The sequence below is a fragment of the Chiroxiphia lanceolata genome, chromosome 1 (genome assembly GCF_009829145.1).
Source record: "Chiroxiphia lanceolata isolate bChiLan1 chromosome 1, bChiLan1.pri, whole genome shotgun sequence".
NCBI classification, from domain to species: Eukaryota; Metazoa; Chordata; class Aves; order Passeriformes; family Pipridae; genus Chiroxiphia; species Chiroxiphia lanceolata.
Genome location: NC_045637.1, coordinates 38,450,903 through 38,469,469, shown reverse-complemented (window position 1 = coordinate 38,469,469; position 18,567 = coordinate 38,450,903).

The following is an 18,567-nucleotide window of genomic DNA, read 5'->3' as shown; positions in this document are numbered from 1 at the left end:
GGGCAATTTCTTCCAGTACCTCACCATCTTCACAGTAAAGAATTTCTTCCTAATATCTAATCTAAACCTACTCTCAGTCTGAGGCCATTGCTCCTTGTCCTGTCATGACATGCTCTTGTAAGCAGTCTCTCTCCATCTAACTCATAGGCTTCCTTCATGTACTGGAAGGTCACAATTATGTCACCCCAAAACCTTCTCTTCGTCAGGCTCAACAATCCCAACTCTCCCAGCCTTTCCCTGCAGGAGAGGTGATTCATCTTTCTAATCATCTTGGTGGCCTCCTCTGGACCTGTTTCAACAGGTCGATATCCTTCCTGTGCTGGGGACCCCAGAGCTGAATGCTATAAAAGATAGTAGCACTGCTTTGAGAGAGAAGATAATTAGTCTATCATGATTCTTTCTCTTCCACTGAAGAGAAACAGCACCCAAGAAAATCCCAGTCTGACTAGCCAAAATATACAATTACAGATTTCTGAGATGATTACATTAGAAGTGGACTTGCTGATATTAAACTAATGTGTCACAGGTTTGTAAGTACTTTGCTACCTTCTAAAGGGTGATTTACCGCTTAGTTCAATAATGAGTGGATGGCTGGAAAATGGGCTGTACTCAGTTATACATATATATATAAGCTTATTTTCTTCCAAGAACTTGGTCATAAACTCAAATGTCATTATAGCTCTAATGGTTATGCTTCTTGCCCCATCTTGCCTTTAGTATCAACAAGACCAATTTATATATTAAGACCACCTTGTGCTATCTGTCTTTAAAAAAAGAAAGTTGAAGACATCCAAAAACAGAGGGTGATCTTGGACTAAAAAGCAACAGAAAAAAAAAGAAAAAAGAAAACTAGAGAAAAAAGTTAACAGACCTATGGAGAATTTTTAGTCAGTATCGTTAGAACACTTTAAAAATAATAGTTTAAAGCTTTTAATTTTGAGGAAAGAAAATGCAAAATCCAATCATTGGCAGGAGTAGAAGCTACAAAGAATATTTCATCCCTGCTGGTCAAGGCTGAGCACAATTTTAGGCTAGGGTTAGTGTAAAAAAACTACAATAAACTTTAGAAATAATTGGTGCAGAGGGTGATTGAGAAATCAAGTTCCTGTGGCATGCAGCTTTGTATTAAAGCTGATTCATACTAAGAATTAGAAAATGGAACAGGGTCCTGCACTGAAGATTCATTTACTGAGTGCTGAACTCCGTATTTTCGGGTGTATTGGGACTTCTTTGCAACTTTCCATTTGAGGCTTGGGCTAGAGATATCTTGAGCAGAGTAATGTTAAATTAACTTTTTTCCTGTATTATCATCACTTTTCTGGTAATTTTACTTGAATTTGACTTTGCTATTAATTTCAATAATAATAAAAACTCAAGATTTCCCTCTCTTCTGCAAAAATTGTCTTATAGTCTTTTTCCCACAGCCACACCTGTGTTCTGACCCCAAGTTCCACCTTTGTCCAGGAAACATTGCAAACCTTTATGCTGGCTAAAGTTAAGAAAATCTTTTCAGTGCAATGACTCAACAGAAACTGCCTTATTCATACATATTTTATGCTCTGGATAGAAGGATAACACAACAAAACAGCTCAGCTTCTATAAAAAGAGTTTGAGGAACTAATTTTCCTGTTTGTTAGTCCAGTTTTATGCCAATGGAATTTCAGTAGCATACAACATGACTAACACCATGGTGAATTACTCTGAGATTATACACTCTGTGTTCAGATACATGAGCTAGAAGTTCCTCTATTTTTGAATCTTTTTAATCAGGTTACCTAAGACACTAAGACACAAAATTTGTGATATTTCCAATAGCCTACACATACAGAAGTAGAGACAAAAAAAGCTATAAAGCACTGATAGCACTGATGCACTGCCTCAGCCTTTTGAATATGTGATGTTTTGCTTAGTGGTTCTATTTTGCACAGGGTCTTAAACTATATAAAAGAAGTAAGGATCCAGTAAAATCAGAAAACTAGATCTTCAATTAATGGAAATTATCCTTAAGAAGTAAAGCAGATATTTTTCATCCTTTTTCAGCTGAAGAATAGCTTAAGCATTTAGCCAAAAAAAATTATTAGACTATCTTTCATCCCAATCCTGATGGCAATGGAGCTATAGGATAGATAACATGCTTAACTTTGTAAGCAGAAGAAACAGATCCCTTTCTTTAAAGATAATAATTTCACTCTTCCATTTACAAATATTTTGTAGTAGAGACACTTGCCATTATGCAAGGATTAGGAGCATTATATGTATTGTATGATAAAAAATTAATTAGTAAGGAAGGCCTCTCTGCCTGCAGGCAGGCACTGATAGGAATCAGTGGCTGGCTCCTACCTGTACCTTTCAACTGACACTGATACAGTAAGAGCTAGCCTAAATGCTAAATGTTTGTCTCTTGCTTCTGTTTACCTCATTCAACCTGTTTATTTTTTTTTATTACATGGAATTCAACATGTATGGAAGTATATTTTTTGTTTGTTTTAATTTGCAATATTTTCACTTTTTGAATGTCTGGCAGGAACAAGTAGCTTATGGAGCAAAGACTGAGGAACAGTGCACTGCAGAAGACTAGGAAGCTAAAGGGAATGAGGTTTTGTTCTCTTTTGAAATGCATAGGAAGTGCTGAAATTCTGATATCTCATTCTTGTGAAAAATTGCAATAGTCACCAGAAATGGTACGTATATGGTAGAGCAATCAAGTGAAGCCAAAAAGTGACAACTTTCTTCCCTGAAGTGAATCAAGGATAACAACTAGAAATTATAACAAGGTTTTGATGTCCGTTGTGGAATTCCAGACATCACCTGGAAAGAAAACCTGACACAGAAAAGCAGGCAGGAGGACAGAAGGAAGGCAAGCATAGTCTAAGCTCTTGTTAGACTGAATTGGCTTGTAGGGGCTTGCAGTCTATCCATCAGCCAAACACTCAACAGTGTATCTGAATGAGGCAAAAATCTGTAGCCAAACATTTCACTGAAATGCCAAAACCAGCACTCAGCTGAAATGTATATGCAGAGGTTTTTGTTTTTCCAGTTGCATTCCAGAGTTGCAGCTCAGCTGCTCCAAGTTTACTGGGTGTATAGCCACAGAGAAGTGGTTATAAGGTAATATTTTTGAGGCAATCAGAAGAATGGTACCTCTATGAAATTTCAGATGTGAAATTTAAGATACAGCGATTTTTACCTGGCCTGAAAATAGCAAGAAATGGAAATACTTTCATCAATCAGGCTTAAACGCATATAAAAATTATTTATAATATGCTTGCCAACAGATAAATTATCCTGCAGTGAAACACAGAATTTGTTTAATAGGTAAACATTGCTTTAGCATCAGAGTGGGAATAAGTTTTGGACTGCATCTGGTCCTTGAATTGATTCAATCATGGGAAAAAAATAACTGGTTTCAGAAAAGCAATCAATTATCTGTTCTGTAGTAGAAAAAAAAAATATTGCCCCAATATTTAACATGATCTTGCATTAAGAAGCCTTTCACTGTAACATGGTGAAATAATTGCCACTAAACACAAGTTTATGTCACTCTCTAAGCAATTCTGCCATGACTTGTAAAAACACATGCATTTGGAAAACATAGGGTCAAAAAACCCTCTCTGTCTGAGTTCTCATTGCAGCGCTTTGCTCCCCCTTACTGCTATTAGCCTTTCGTAATGTAAAACATTTCATTTCCAACAGATAATACTTTCAGTCGAAAGGTAATTTTTGAAGTCTATTACTTGCATTTGTAGTGAAGAGCACAATGTAGCATTTTGTTCTAATATGCCATTGAAATTGTTTGAGTAGACACACCATGGAATCAAACACAAAATGTCAAAATGGTTTCCATTAACTATGCACATTTGCACTGCTTCAGTTAATGGGCATGTTTTTGTTCTTCTCCTTCATCTTTGCATCTATAAGACGAAATGATTCAGTTAATGTAACTGAAAAGTACATTGAAAAGGTAGAGCAAATTACAAAAGCATCAAACCACAATTCCACCCACATACTTTATTTTATAATGAAGTTTAATAATGACTAAAATTGCCTTCAGATTTAAACATCAGTCATTTCTGCAATTGTGGTTAATGTGAAAAATCTCACCCACAGTAATGTTTTAGCAAAACATCATAGAAATGGTACATTATATTTTATACTGAGATGTCATAATGAAATCTTAACTAGATATCATTGAAATATATAGTACATTAAAAGTAATTTGCCACTATTGGGGCAGGACTGAAACAGGGACTATGTCCCCATCAGCATGATAACAGGTAGAGAAAGTTCTTTTTATATTATAAAAGCTCTATTGTTCTTCAGCACCACTATGGTGAGAGAGTCTTTGATACTATCTTTGATACTAGGTATCATCTAAAATACTGCCATAATATCTGAATTATTTGTTTTGGACTGATAGTGTCATAAAATAGAGAGTGTTTTATGAGAGTGATCATCAATGAGAATATTATTTCCTCAGAAGGACATAAAATGGACTAATCTTTATTTCAAAACAGAAATAAGATATTTTTGAATGGTTGCCTTTCCTAGCCTTGCCTTGTGAGGCTGCAATATGTCACCAAATCCTTATGCCCTGAGTGCACCATGTGTAGGAGCAGGATTCCTAGGAAGGTCACCGAGCTATTTCCGGCACCCTGGCAAATGTTTCAGCAGCACCACTGGGTTCACAATCATATAGGTTCCTACCGCAAAGAGCAAAACAGGGAAGGAGAAATGTTCTCACACAGCTCTGTGCCTTGTTCAGAGAGGGCTAAGCATTGTCCTTCTCTGGCTGAATGAATTTTTAGACATTGAAATTTAATTTAGGTCAAAGTTGGATTAACTGCCATGGAAACTGTATTTAAGCCTCTCTTAAAAGAAGGAAAAAAAAAAAAGAAAAAAAAAGAAACCCTACATTCTGCATATTCAGGTTCTCTTAGTGGCTGAATGAATGAGCTCTCACGATAATTAAATTTAAAGCCAGCCTGTGCAGCACCTCTCTAAGGAACTGTGTGGAAAGAGAGGCAATCCAGGCTCAGGGTTGGGAGGGAGAGATGGCTGCTGATGTGCCCCTGCCCTGGCAGCTGCCTGACCTTGTTCTCTTGCCCCTTCCTCACCCACTTACAAGTTAAATCCTACATTTGTTAAGGATTTGGGTTTTCCTCATTGAGATTAAACTTTCTGGCAGTGGTCAGCAGATGGCAGTATGATATCATCAACCCCTTTCCCCCACGGACCCCTGAAATCACAGGGGGGAAAAAAAAGGGGTTCAAAAGGCCCATGACATTACATATATAAAATCAGATACAGTCAGTCTCACAGCTGAGACAGAGAAGAGTCAGGTTTTTTCCACTGAGCAAGCGCCGCTTCCACTAAATTTGATGGGCAATGTGCTGCTAAATATCAGAAAGAAACTAAATAATTCATTCTATCTTGATTTATTTACAGTATATATTACTTCTGCAGAACATAACTTTCTATAGACCCCTGAACATCTGAATTGTGGATGACCTAAGGAACCAAACACTCGATTATCTTGCCAGTTGTCTGCTCAGACTCAGTCCCAATGCTCTTCAAGTCCAAGTTTCTTACAATGGAATTTTTTATTTTCCAGTAGGCTGTAGGGTGAACTTCCTCAATAAATTAAAATGTACATAGTTCAGATGTACATAAACACTGTGTGAGTTACACACAGTCTGAGCTGATGATGCAGTATCCTCTGGGGCAATGTTGCAACACAAAGTATGTGCTCTCCACTGTTAGACACAGGGACACAACCTGCAGTGAGTTTGTAAACCCTCCCTTTCTGCCTCTGCTTCAGTGTAGTTGCAAAAGTCTGTAAGGAGAAATAACACCAAGGTTCTTTCTCTAAGTGACAAATACAAATCAGACTTAAAGCCCTCTGTTTATTCACTTGAATGTCAGTTTTAATGGAAATGTTTAGGGCTGCAAAAGCAAAGTAGAAAGACAAGCAGTCAGATGGCCTGTAATCCTCCTTATGTGATTCCTGCAACACCATCGCTGTGCAGATATCAGAAGATGATCTCTGTCAGTGATATTGGACCTCGGTATCATCAATGCTGACATAGATGCTTCTTTTTTGCAGATCTGTGTTTCCTTCAGAGAATGGTCAAAAAATGACAAGACCATCACTCCCAACACGTCATGCATTGTATGTTTCCTAAACCCTGTGGGGATAGGTTACAGAGATGGGTAGGCATTACCTAAAAGATCTGCAGTATTTTGGCATGTGAATTCTGTCTCTTAAAATGTTTTTTCTCTTTGCACAGAGGAATGTGTCACAGTGCTCTCTAATTATCTGGATTAATTCTCCAAGTTATGGACTAGTTCTATTAAGTCACATCCACAAGGTTTTGTCTGTCCGTAAGCACAGCAAATAAGACACTGCTAGTTACTCAGTTCTCACTGTATCCTGGAAAAATTCCTTGACAGTGCAATCTATGGGTCACAGCTATTGTACTCAGGTCACTGGTTTTGTATACTGCTATAATAACTAAAGATACTCTGTTCAGGACAGCACCACATGATGAAAACTGGTCTGGGTTGCTATCAGCTCCTCCTGCTCTTCCCCAGGGACTTTGTGTCAGTTAGAAAGGTGTTATTCCATAAAATAAAGGGAAGCAATTTGTTGTTCCAAGAGGTTCAAAGGTCAAGAGGAAAAATTCAAATGCAAAATCTCTTATCACCATCCCCTTACTAGGTGCAAACTACTATTACATACAGGTGAGAGAAGAAATAATAATAATAATAATAATAATAATAATGATGAATTAAAATAACCCACTTTGTGGGAGTGGTACATCAAGTGCCAGTTACTGAACTACAGGACAGACCAAGATTCAGATACACCGTACACTCTATACAAAAAACCCTAGGTCTTTTTCCATAGACATGTTTTGAGCAAAGTCTAATCTATTGGATATTACTAATAAGAAACTCTGACATCTGCCCATATCTAACTCAGTATCACAACAAAGCTGATATCATCATGTTAAAAATAGGGTAGCATTGATTGCCATTAATGCCTCTGGGTTAAACCATTTATTATTTACTTATTCAGCAGATCTATACAGAACAAGAAACTTGTCTGTGCCCTGAGAACCTTGGTATATGTTCAGATGGAAAAGCAAGTAATAGATCTAGGCATTATTAAAACCTATTCCCTGCTACAACACAAAACAATTAAGAAAAGCTGGATTGAAGTTAAGGTACTGCTGACTTACTCTTTTAATGCCGTGATGCTTAGGAATCTTTGTGGGGTTTTTTTCGTGTTTTTCTGGTATACTTATTAGAGCTTTACCTTCTTGTCTTCGAAGTAGAATAAGAAAGACAGACAAGTGTAGTGGGATTTCTCTCTTTGATCCTGACCAGCAGCTGAAATGTGATTGCACATTTCCACTGGAACTGTCTGATTTGTTTTTTTAGTGGATGAATAACAGCTCTGCTAGATAGAGCAGGAGATGAGTCTTTTAAGAGAGACATGAGCAAAGAAAAGGTAATATTTTCACGCACGCAGCTAAGAAGGAACCTTTCTACTAGTGATCAGCAAAAAAAAAAAATGCACAGAAGGGAGAAGAATAAAAATGTATAGATAGACCTAAATGTGAAGATGGAGATAAGCAGAGAACTGGTGGCACAGCACTGAAGCAGCACAAAAGAGATCTACACTTTCTGCAATGAATGGGAGCCAGTGGGAAGACATGCAGAGGAGAATGGCTTCATGATGAAGAATGGATGAATCAGAAAAAAATCTCCTCTTGCCTTTTATTAAATCTATTTGGCTACATTTGGTTTACTGTGCTTTTAGTTGTGCTATCAGGTAGTCTGTGGAACCTCTGTTCCCCTGTATGTTTACAGAAGATCCGTAGAGGTTTTTTATGTTTTTGGAAAATAGTTGCCAAAACATTTTTTTGCTGTGATTTGTAAACACATCTCAGCATAAGAAGCAAGAATCCTTCTCTATCTAAGGGTACTCCGTTGCAAAGGTGAGTAGGAAGTTCTCATCTAACACACCACACATACAGGCACAATCCTCCTTTTGGAGCACAGGCAGACTTCATACCCTTGGGTGCTTCTTAGACTTCAAAGTTTGGGCATGGAAATCAGTGCAGAAAAGGATCTATTTTAAACATATGTCAATCAATCCCATTTGCTGTTTGGAGTCTGTACATGGATTTTCATGTTATTTCTTGGCTGTTAAAGTTGGTGCCAGAGTGAAGGCATTTGTTTTTCTAACACAATGTTCTGTATGCGTGAAAGAGGACTTCAAAAGTGGAACAAAGCTCCTGCTGTCAGAACAAAATCATAACTTTGATGAGGACATAGATGAGAATGACAGGCACCAGTTGCAAAAAGATACAATCGTTATTCCTCTATATCAAATGAAAATCAATTTTGAAGAGTTCAAAGACTTCAAACCATTCCATTATGCTATATTTAAATGGAAATTAGATGACATCTGCAAAGGTAAGTGGTTGGAGTTTTCTTCTGGCTTTTTCCCTCTTTCACAGCAAATGAAGCACGCACACACATACATACAAAAACCCAAACAAACAAACAAACAAACAAACCAAAAAACCTCATCCTACAGCATAGAAAGTGACTCTTCATTTTAGCTTAGATGATTAGGACACATACTCAAAGCCTAGTGACATCCAACACTCTAAGCAAATATTTTTCTCCTGGGTTGTGGTGCTGGTGATTGTCAAAATAATATTTGAAATATTTGAATAGTGAAAACTCTGACAGGATATGTAATGTACAAAATGAACATTAAAGAAAGATTAATAAACCAGGAGATAGTGCTTCATTCTTTTTTAATGCAACCTAATTACATTGCCATAATATCCCATATGACATTTAAAAGAACTGTAAATTTAGAGGATGCTGATGCTATGTTTTTCTTTCCCCTTTTTTTTCTTTTGCTTTTTCTGAACCCTTTAAAACACCTATATTGTTCTCTACAATTTGCCTTTGATTCTCATGTCTCTGCAGCAATCCTCCTATTAGTCTAGTTTTCCTCATGATTGGAAAGAGAAGTTTTTTCTCAAGTTTCTTTAAAATGTCACTAATGATATATTAAAGATTCTTCCCAAGTAAGAAATATGACTGGAGATTGCAAGAGATGTTATTGTCATATGGCTACAGCAGCATTCATATCCACTCCTAGGTAGGCTTGGTAGGTATTTAGTGAAGAACACCTACTAAGTATACCCCTACATCAACTTCTAAAAACCACGGAAAAAAAAGTATACAGAACAGTACAGCCGAATCAGAGTCTACAAACCTGACTGGTTAAAGAGAAAATTTTATAAGGGTTATTTTCTATGTACACATGACTTTTGAAATAGTTGTCATATTCCCTGCTGTACTACTGTTGAACATCCAGTACATGAGTCTGGTTGAACATAACCATAAAGTAGAGAGAAAGCCTTGGAGTAATGGGGGAGTGACAAAAAACAAATTAGACCAGTGTAGTGCAAAAAAACCTCACAAATGGGCATCCTTCTTACAATACAGATTTTGTGAAATGGTGGCAATGCTCCTATCATTTATGATTTCCCAAAGAATGGACACCTATTTATAAATGAATGGCTCTGTAATAACTCAGTGACACTTTCATAAATCTCACAAACGTAGAGCAGTGTGTGACACCTCTGATGAGAAATGTGTTTACTCCTTTTGGATTAAAAATAGAAAAACACAATAGAACAAGTTCATTGGCAGGTTCAGGTGGCCACTTAGTATATAATAGAATCAGGAAATGAAAGTGCCCTGTAGCACAGAGAAAAACACCTCTAGCATCCTTTTTTAGAGGACACGGACAAGCGTGTTACTGTGGCTTATGCTGGTTTGGGTTTTTTTTTATTTTCAGCATTTAAATACCAGCAACTGTACCTCTTTACCATCAACTAAATATTTATTCGTTTCTTCTACTTTTTATTTCTTCATTAGCAAGGTTTTCCCTGCTGTGCAATGGAATATAGGAGTAACTTTGCAAATGTCAGAAGCACTCAATTTGGATCAACTGGAGTAAATGATAACAAGACTCATAATCAAGTGGAAATACAATAGTGGCACATTTCAAGCTGTGAAATAATAGATCGATTCAGAAGACTCTTTCTCATGGGATAATACCTCCATTTGTTCTTATTTTGAGATTTGTTTTTATTCTCTATCTCAATGGAACAATGTATTTTTCTTGTAGCATTTTATTTGAAGGCAGCAATTTGAGTTATATTAGACTACTAATTGATGTTTTATAAAACAAATGTTATATTTTAATAAAGATAAACCCAAGCTAACATAAGGAGTATTTAAAAACCTTTGGATTAAGTTCTAAAGATCTCACGCTTCTTACGTGTCTGTGTTCTAGTGGCAGGGAATTTTAATAGTGAAAAGTATTGAGCATCCTGTTTGACAAAAGCACTGCCAAAATTTATTTTTGCAGCAAGGCAGGATCAGTGAACCAAGCTAAACTGAGTTCTTAAACTGAGCCTTTAAATTTGAAATTGCACATTTTTTTACCTTACAGTATAATCTATAAAAGTGTTGCAACTTCATAATTTAGTAAGAAAACCTAGAGTATTTTCCTTTTGTCTGCCAAATCTCTGGATTTTTAGTCTGTGACAACAAAAAAATGTCACTAGATGAATTTCATTGATACTGCTTACTGTTCTCTCCAGATCCTTTAAGTGACAGGTTAATATTAAAGTCTGTTTCCACTATTTTTCAAAGAAATTATCTGTAGAATATTGAATCAAAGTTACAACTCAGAGGTCTTTCTCCATTTCCTGTTTGCTAATCAGACTGTGGCTTCTGAGTCATTCTTTCATTTAGAAACCGAAATGAATTAGATGTGTTCTATTGTTCTTTCTCAATGGGAAAAAAAAAAACCAACCTTATATAAAATTTATTAAACATGTTGGTCTTTATCCAGCAGGCCACTTTACAGGAGTCTGCAGGTTTCAGCATGATTATTCACCTGATTAGAGGCCATAAAAATGGGTCCCTCTTTGGCTGACATATATTTTTATGCTCTTTGACCAAAGAGAAGCTTTAACATAATTTCCACTCAAAAACCTTTCTTATGGGATAAATCAACCCCTCAGCTTTAGGTGCCTAGTATATTCCATGCAGTTGAGATCTGACAAAGGGACAGGAATAGGCTGCATTGGGCTGAAATTTGGCACAGCAAGGTCAGGTTCTGATTCAGAGTCACCCTCTAAGAGGAAGACTTTCCTTTCTCCTAGTTTGACAGCTGATTTAGGCACCTGAATAACTGGGGGGGGGGAATCCCTTAATTTCAATATATCACTAGATATTTAATTATTGTAAATTGACATTGTTTTCTTGAAGCATTGATGTCACGCTGATTTAAACAGATGATGAGCTGGCATTAGAAACTTTCACTGTGCATCTACACCTCTACGTGGCTAAACCTTCCAACCTTCACTTCCCTTTAGAGTAAAGGGCATTCATGGATGTCCTGCCATATTGAGTTATCAAGTTGAAGGAAAATTGTTTTATTTGTCCAGAATTGGGTCTTGTTGGGCAAATTATCTGTCTATAGACATCTCAACAGATAAGTCTTAGACATCTAGCTATATCTAAAGCTCTCTTCCTGTACTATCCTGGAACAGGAACATTCCCAAAACGATAGAGAGAGGAGCCAGACCTTTTAACACACTTCTGCTCAGTTGCCTGGTCCATGAGATCATTCTTTCACAGACAGGATCTACATCCTAATCTGCACTGAGCTTCCCTTGGCTCTTTCCATGCCAGAGAAATCACTGAGACCAGTGCTTTAGTAGGATTTGAAAAGGATCACACATTTATACTGGCAGTAAGTGTGCTTTAAATTCAGTTAAACAGGATTTGTTTTAAGTTAGAAAGGGATATAAACATTACTGCTTCTGAGATCAGGAAATTTGTAGCTGCTGGAGCTAGAAAAACCTGTTTTCCTCTGAACAGAGACACTGCACCTCTGCCATGTGGGAATCTCTGTGCCTTCCTGCTGGCGCTGGTACCTGCTGAAAACAATAGTGAAGGGACTCAGCCCAGATGTTGCCTCAAAGGACAGCTATATGGCAAACAGCACAGCATATCAGGCTTGGGCAGTACTTTTGACACAGAAGTGCCAAGATTACCAGGACCAAACCACTGTGCCCAGCCTGCACAGCTGAAGCCCTTCACCATATAAAACTTTCAAGGCAAATTGCACATATCTGTGCCTGAACTGAAAGTAGTTCATTCTCATTATTTCCCTGATTCTACATACAGATTATTTTGTTAGCATTAACCTGGATGTATGATCTGCAGCATGGATAGAGGATGAAAGTAATGTTTCATGCTCTGAACATTTATCTTCCAGATGCTTGTGATATGAAATAGCTACCAACCACATAAAAGGCGACTAGAGAAAAAAAGAATAGATTGCAGTTATTAGTTTAAGGGGAAAAAAACTCTAAACACAATACCTTAAAATTCGTATTCATTGACCTTTCATCAAGCTCATTAACAGTGTCCTACAGAGATAAACCAAGTTCCCTCATGTCTGTTGTTTGAAGGACAGAAGAATTTTTTTTTATGCTGCCTGAGAAACTGAAGAAGCATTGAGAACATGAATTGCTTCAGATCAACATGGCACAAAAGCATTAAAACAGCAGATGACCACTCTTCTCATTGCACCTTGGAGCTGAAGAATGTGTTTTTTCTGCCCTACTTTCTTCTTCTTGAAACACAGACTCTTCTATGATGTCATAGAAGGAAGCAAATTTCTTGTGGAGAATGGTGAATTATAAGTAGATTTTGTGGTTCTGCTCTGGGCTATTGTGATTGTCATTTTTTTTTTCTAATTACAAATAATGTTATTCAGATTCTACCTGTTGAAACAGAGTATATGCTCTTCCTGTCCATGACACTGGCAATGGAAGCATAGTCTAGAAATATTAAAAATTCCTACACAACATTGTTGTCACCACTTTGGTATAATAGAAAGTGAATTAGTTTTAAGATAAGTAGTCTGGTTGTACAGCATTGCTTTTATCACTTTTTCTGTATGGTGTGATGGCATGGTCACACTCTACTAAATATAGACCTTATATGAAGGAGAAAACCAATATTTCTGTTTTCACTGATCTGCAATAACCCATCCACCATCAAACTCCCTATTTCCTTTCAATGTGATGATATTATTATGCAGATATCTAGTACTACTCTGGACGGGCTAAGCCATAAAATGTGAATGTCTCTAAAATTGCCTTAGAATATGTTTATTATCAATTTATATAAAATGTTCCACTGAAAGTGTGGGATGGAGAGATATATATACAAAATTTCTAAAAATAAATGCTGATATAAACCTCATAGTTTATATTATACACAAATCACACATTCAAAAAACAGGTTTTCAAAGCTAGTCCCCAATAGTTAGGAAATGTCAGACTTAGGATTAACATTGTATAGTTGTATGTGCATTTTTCTATTATTGTCTTTCATTATACAATTAAAAAATAATTCCTTACATACCACCTACCTCATTCAACATGCAAAATAGTCTTAAGAATGATCTAGTCAGTATTCTGGGGTTTTTTTTTTTCCTTTTCTTTCTGCAACATTTGGTCATATTTGTTGCTAAAATGAAGATTTAAAGACAGAAAAATATTTTTTTTTCTTTTCGGTGACACTCATTACTTCCACAAATGAGTGACACATAAATATTAATTAATTATTTTCACAACATGTTTGTGAGCTGAAGAGTGGCATGACTATTATGCAATAGCCAGAGTGGTTTCACATAGGTGAAAACAAATATATCCATTGATTAGCAGGCAGAATTTGAGACACAGGAAGATCAGATCTCTCAGAGCACTTAACGTCATACAGTAGCTTACACAATCCTCCTGACTTTAGCTGAAGTTGCAAGTTCCTGGTACTTTCCTGAATCAGATTCCCAGGTGCTGCAGTAAAATTAGTGATGAGTTGTGAAAATCCCAATTTGATGTGACTTCCTGACATTTTATGGCTGTATGTCCTCTTGATTGGGTACGTAAATTTGACCAGATGGTCTGGAGTTCAGTTCTTCTTTAAGAAAGGGTCTGAGACCCCCAAACCAGGAGCAGAGTATGGAAAACATGCTGTCATCTAACAATCATAGGTTGGCAACAACTGTGCTGCTGATGCTACGCAGTTCAAAGTCAGGAGGATGCTCATGGATATCTGCCTGCAAGATATGCTTGGCACACAAGCCAAGGTATGGTAGGAAAGTGTTCTCCAGGCTGTGTTCAAGAGAGTTTGGCTTTATTTGATCCAGTATTTTCTTGTAGTTCCCTGTGTCAGTCACCAGACAGCTGCAACTGGTGAAAAGTTCTGCCAGACCCACAATTTTAGACAGCATTGCTCTATTCCCAAACTGTTCCTGGACTTGGAACGGGAGAACATTGCAGTAGATGAAAAGGGCAAATCAGTATGCAATAAGTGTCACAATCCTTATTTAAAGAGGAATCTTTAATAAAAGTAATAGTTTTTTAGTTTCCTCATTTCTCAGTGTTGAATGTACATGTAGTCAGAAGTGGCAACACTGAAGGTGAGTCCAATCCCACACCTCCATCAGGCAGTGTCAGCAGTGTGAGCCAGCCACCAGCAAGTTTTCGCCTTATTCTAGAGGTTACAGTTCATCAGATGTGGTGGCCAACAGTGTATCCAACCTGCCTGAATTTCTCTGATCCCCTTCTAAATTTGTTTTTAAAAGCATACCTTTTGTGCATGAAAAGTCTACCTTTAGTGTCTTTCAAAGCCCACTGTGACAATTTCATTTGGTGATATTACTTGCACTGTGAGAAGAGTTGGTTGCTATTGATCTTCTCCATTCTACAAATCTCATTTGTTCTGTTACCTTTTTTTCCCAAATTCAGATTCTTTTTAAAATTTGCTCTGTAGGTTTGTTAAGGACAATCCACGTCTGCTTATTTTTTTGTATTTACCTGGATCCTTGGTAATTCTATTATACCTTTTTCTTTCACTATTGCATACTTGGGACCACAAGCTTCATCTCTTAAATTTAGAATAATGAAATCTTGAAATATTAATAGATTAATAATATACACTGGGGTGTGATTATGCATTCTGTCAGGCTCCTAATTATTTTCCTAATTATTCTTCAAATTCTAGTTACATTTATAGACACTGTTGAACACTAATTACCACCACTCGGGAAAGAGATGTTGAAGCTACTGCAAACTGTTCTTCAAAACAACAGCTTAAACTGATGGCCATCCTATATTAATAATCATAGGTTATTTTTTTCCTAGGCTTTACATCCCACTTACTAACATTTAATTTCATCTGTCTTTTTATCATATACTTGTAAGTTTGAGTTCCTTGACAACTTCTCATAATCAGCTTTAGATTATCCCAGATAATTCTGGATCCTTTTCAGATTTTTCTCTCCTTACCATTCAAGTGATATCCATTTATGAATATGTCGAATGGCACATTTTTCACATGTAGAATATGTTTAAGCTCCTTTCTTTCTGAAAATCATCTACCCACTCCTACCATCTGTTTCTTATACTTTCACCTGAACCATATGCTCAGAGGCTCCTCTGAAGATGACTGATACATGAGTCATGACTTCTCTATACAAAGGCTACATTGGCTTTTCCCTAGTACATCGTATTTTTCCATCTTATTACTCACTCTGTTCTTAAAAACTGGAATATTTCTACAAATTTGCTCTTATATAATATATTTTATTGTTTTATAGTTGTCTGAGTTAATCTAGAAAATCCTAAAAAATTTTGATGTCGTATTTGTAACTTTCCATTCTTCAGGTAACACAAATCATTTAAATGCCATTATTATTCACAGGTAGTAGTTCAGTAGTTGCTTTTTTCAATGGCTTAGGAATTCCCGAGGGAAACAATCCTGAGGGTTTATCCTCTGGAATAGCATAGCTCTGGAGTAAGAATCTCTCTGGCCTCTTCTGCAGTAAATGGTGACACAATTAATTTTTAGGTTTTTTTTTCTCCAGTAGCATCACCTTAGTGAATGCTCCTTTTATAACTTGATTAACTGCTGGACCCACATATTTTCTTGAAGACATTTCCTTCACATTTTAGGAGAAAAAATTGTTTTCATATTTTTACTTTATTAGCTTTTCTCCTGTGTGTTTTTATGCATGACCCATTGAGGGTTTATAAGAAAAGAAAATTGAGGAAATTCTGTCCTGTGGAAGCAAACAACAGAGGTAGAGAAGAATTTTGGGGATTTGAGCACAGAGCAAATAGCAGTAATGTGGTTCTTGCAGGTCAGCTGTGGAGCCCTGAGATAACAGTTTGCCATTGCATTGTCATTTTTACCAGCAACAGAACAATAGTGAGACTCAGGACAGTTGTGTTCACCCAGCAATGTGCAAATTGGGCAAAGACTTTCTTTTTCATTCCCTCTTCTTTGACCCCTTCTTTGACCCCTTCTTTGCCCTTGACCTTGATCTTTATGTCAGCTCATTTGAAAGGTTTTGGTTGGTTTTTTCCAATTATTGCAACTTAAAGTCAACATCCAATCTGTAAAATATCAGCCCAAACAAGTTGGCGAATTTACAAGTCACTAAAAACAGATCTTTATAATTGAAAGCATGAAAGCAGCATAATAAGAGACATTATGACCACTTCAGCCTAAAATAGCTACTGTTAAAGAAACCCACTTTCAGCTATGTGTTTTCAGGAGCATTAATAAGGGAGAACCACAATTGTACAGTTACAGTTTCCAAACTGCAAATGAAACAAAATATAAATTATTTCATACAAACAAAACACATATCAATATTCAGCATCTTTGTACCATTACTCCTCAAGCATTTTCTGGAAAAGCTACTCTGTTATAAAAGGTTCATATAACTTAGTTTCTACCACTCTCTCTCTCTCTCCCTCTCACTGTGCTTTACAAGAGCTTCATACTGGAAATCACTCCCCAACTACTTATTCATAGGAGTGCTATGCTGTGTGCTACAAACCCTCGCCATGGATCTCTGGGAAAGAACTGGATCTTTCAGAGTCCGAACTTTCAGGGAGGTCTTCTGCAAAACCGTGAAACTAATCTGAACCTTACACTTAGTTCAGGTTTCATTCTCTGACCTTCCATCACAGATCTTGTGAAATAAAACATTGTCCTCTCTGTGCAGTCTCAATAACTGGACATTTTCTGGGTCCGTGGATTTGAACAATGAGATATCTACTCCAATCTGTGTACATAATGCTCCAGTGCCTGCCTGGAATGGCTGCAATATTGATGCCTTTCAATGTAGATCACATCATTCACAGAGCAGAGTTCAATAAAATGATACTGTAGTTAACAAGTTCTATAACACAAAGTTACTTTAAAACATGGAACTAATCAGGAGGAAGCCTGTTTGTGCATGTCACAGTTACATTGAATTGTCAATAAATAAACAAAGATTTGCTTCACCTATTGTCATGTATATCAAGTAAGTCATTAATCTAAACTAATGAAGCTTAAAATATTTGACAGGCAGTTTTTATGGAGCTCTTTCTTAATGATAAGTTTGCTTTTCATTATAACACCAAGAGAGACCATTATCTAGAAAGTATCACATTATAGCCAAAAAAGCCTTGAATTCACAACTTCTCTCTTTGTCACTGGCTCACTGTGTGTAGCAATTCCACTTTCATAGAGTTCTCCTGGATGAATAGCATTACTCGGGAATGAACAAAAAATCCAGATAAGAAATGCAACAGGAAAATAATGTGTCCATTACTTGATCTTTAGTCAGTTTTGTCATTAGATAGCTAGTTAGTTACGGATTTTTGAACAGGCTTGGAAGAAAAAAAAGGAAGGTTAGATTCAAAGTTTTACATGCATGTCCTTTTTAAATTTATCTTTGTTATGAGGCAGCACAGAATAAACCCATTAAGAATGCTTCAGAGAAAGCAAGTTCATATGCCTTCTTGAAAATTTCCAAAAATAAGGTTACTGGATTCTCTCCATGGATTTGCAAGTTTGATATTATAGAACAGAAAAATGAAATGCAATCTGGTTTTCATTTTCTTCTGAAAATGCTAGGAAACAATACTGGAGGTCCAACTGCTAACAGACCAGCTCCATTTCCTGTTGTGCAAGGTACTCAGACGTGAGCATCTAGTGCCAGTTTGGGTGCCGCAGGGTTTCAAACATACATCCAGGACAAGCAGCTGTGCCACTGCTGTAAAGACAGATCTGTACTTGCACAGCATCTGGAGATCAGATCACACCTCCTAGAGCATCTCAGATGCCATTAGACACTCCTGGTTTGGCTCCTGAATCAAGCACAGGATGCTTTCTGCATTCCTGTTTTAGCATGAGGGCTCTTCCAGAGGTAGATACTAAATCTTAATTGGAAGGGAACAAAATCTTCCTTCAAAATGTTCATATTTCTCTTGGTAAACTATATCATAAATTAATTATCTCACTGTTAAAATAGTAGTGTCATATTTCTAATTTCACTTAAACTGTTTTAAGTCTTAATCATTACACTTTGCAGTTCTTTTCCAT